This window comes from Pteronotus mesoamericanus, unplaced genomic scaffold (genome assembly GCF_021234165.1).
Source record: "Pteronotus mesoamericanus isolate MK-2021 breed Mesoamerican mustached bat unplaced genomic scaffold, CSHL_Meso_final contig_164, whole genome shotgun sequence".
NCBI classification, from domain to species: Eukaryota; Metazoa; Chordata; class Mammalia; order Chiroptera; family Mormoopidae; genus Pteronotus; species Pteronotus mesoamericanus.
Window position 1 is genome coordinate 31390084 of NW_026555065.1, and position 2067 is coordinate 31392150.

Sequence of the window (2067 nt, forward strand, 5' to 3'; positions counted from 1 at the left end):
GGTGCTTAGGACTATCCCAAGCTCTGGGGCTCATGACTATAACCACACTATGATGACTATAGTACAGGTATTATCCCTATTTTATGGATAAATTCAAAGTGATTAAGAGACTTATTCATCGTTACCAAAACAGCAATCATTTTGGGGCTTGAGCCGAAGTTATTGATTCTAATTCAATACATATTTTCAAGCTATATGTACTTTTTTCATTATTCTAATAAGAAATACAGATTATTATATCTTGAATCATCAGTGATAATAATAATACCATGAGCATTTGACTTTCAGCGAAAAAACTATAATCTCATCATTAATGATATATATTACATGTATTTATGCATATGTATAGTTGTGTGTGTGTGTGTGTGTGTGTGTGTGTGTGTGTGTGTGTATGGTTGTATTACCAGAAGTTTCTTTTTTCTATTTCAGAAAACTTTTGCCAGTTGTTTTATTTACAATACCAACTTTTAAAAGGTCACTAAACTAAAGTTAACTGGACAACAATCTAGGCAGCAATCTCTTTACAAAAAGAGGGAAAGCCCAAAATGCCACTTACCATAGAGAACCCACAATTCAGTTTTATTCAAAGCAAAGAGAAAATAAATTTTTTGATCATATTGGAAGAAACTCAGCCATAGGTTTGGAGTCTGTACCCAAACTACACAGGCAATGAAGACAGTACTCTGTTAACACAATTGATTTGCTGCTGCATTTGTCTACTGTTTGTCTAATATCAACAATTATGAACAGAGCAGTACAACTAGTATTTGGAACCATCCTTACAGTGTTACAGCATCAGACACAACATTTCACCTCTCTTCATACCACTGGTTCTCTTTGCATACCTGGGCTTTCTCTTCTTCTTCTTCCTCTAAGTCACTTTTGATGTTGAAGTTCTTGTGAATTTCTTCAGGAGTTTCCCCCTTAATCATATTGGCAATGATCTTGTATGTAACATTAAGCAAACCTTTGATGTCTAAACAGTTTGCAGCCAGAATAAGTTCAAAAGTGTTCCTTGGTCAACGTTCAGGAATTCTTGGTGCCATACAGGGATAGACTCTGCTCATTTTTCTTTGTTCTCATCATCCTCAGGAGGAGAAGGGTCATCCTTGTGGTGAGTGCACCACTGAGTGACCTTTTTAAATATTGCTGCGCTAACATTTGGTAGAGTAACTGGGTCATCACCGCCTTCACTCTCCATCCCTAATCTTCTAACATGGTCTTGATAGTCACAGGTTATTTGGCAATTTCAGCATAGACTTCAAATATCTCTCCATCTGAACTCTGCAACTTAACTGAAGGCATAGCGCTCAGTCTCAAGGAGAGAATGGGTCAGAGGCTGATGAGAGCGGGGCAGCGTCAGCAGAGACAACAAGGAAAGGCAGAGAACAAGGTCACTTCTTATTACCAGTTTTGATAAATTCACACTTTTCCACCTATGATCTCTTGATTTCAAGGGCTTGCCAGGATTTGAAATTTCGTCTGTAGCCCTGAAAGAGTAATTACGGCTGTCCTGCCCATAGAACTAACCTGTGATGTTTGTCCTAGTCAGCCTCACGGTCCTTATGTACAGTTATATCACCTGGAGAATGCACTTATGAGAAGCTTTCTGCTTCATTATCCAGACTGCACATGCCTTGGCTTTCTATACTGTATAAGGAAGGGCAATGTAGGAGGCCACTTTGAGTGGTATCAGGGACTGTAGTCCCACGCAAGCTGGGGCCTGGGAGAGGCTCCCTAAGTCTTAGCCGGAAAACTGGTAGTGTAGTTGATAGGCAGGACCCAATAATAGATCCAAGGGCCCCCGGGGGAAATCAGGCCTAGCAGTAAATTACACTCCTTGAAGCAGGCTTTGTTTCTTCCTCAAGCTCTGTTGTTCTCACACAAGATAACTGGCTCAAGCTGGGAAAGAAATTTACATTATTCATGGACCCTGATCCTAAACCATTTGGCACCATTATGTTTACACTCATATCGCAACCAAGCAATTTGGTGTGTTTCCAGCCATTTGTCTTCTTCAGACATCACCTATTCTCTGTAAACATTAACATACTGATGTAATGAGAT

General features: G+C 39.6%; 1 pseudogene; it reads right to left on the reverse strand.

Moving 5' to 3' along the window:
• Positions 1-809: 809 nt before the first annotated feature.
• LOC129064114 (S-phase kinase-associated protein 1-like) lies at positions 810-1305 on the reverse strand (annotated as a pseudogene).
• Positions 1306-2067: the final 762 nt, after the last annotated feature.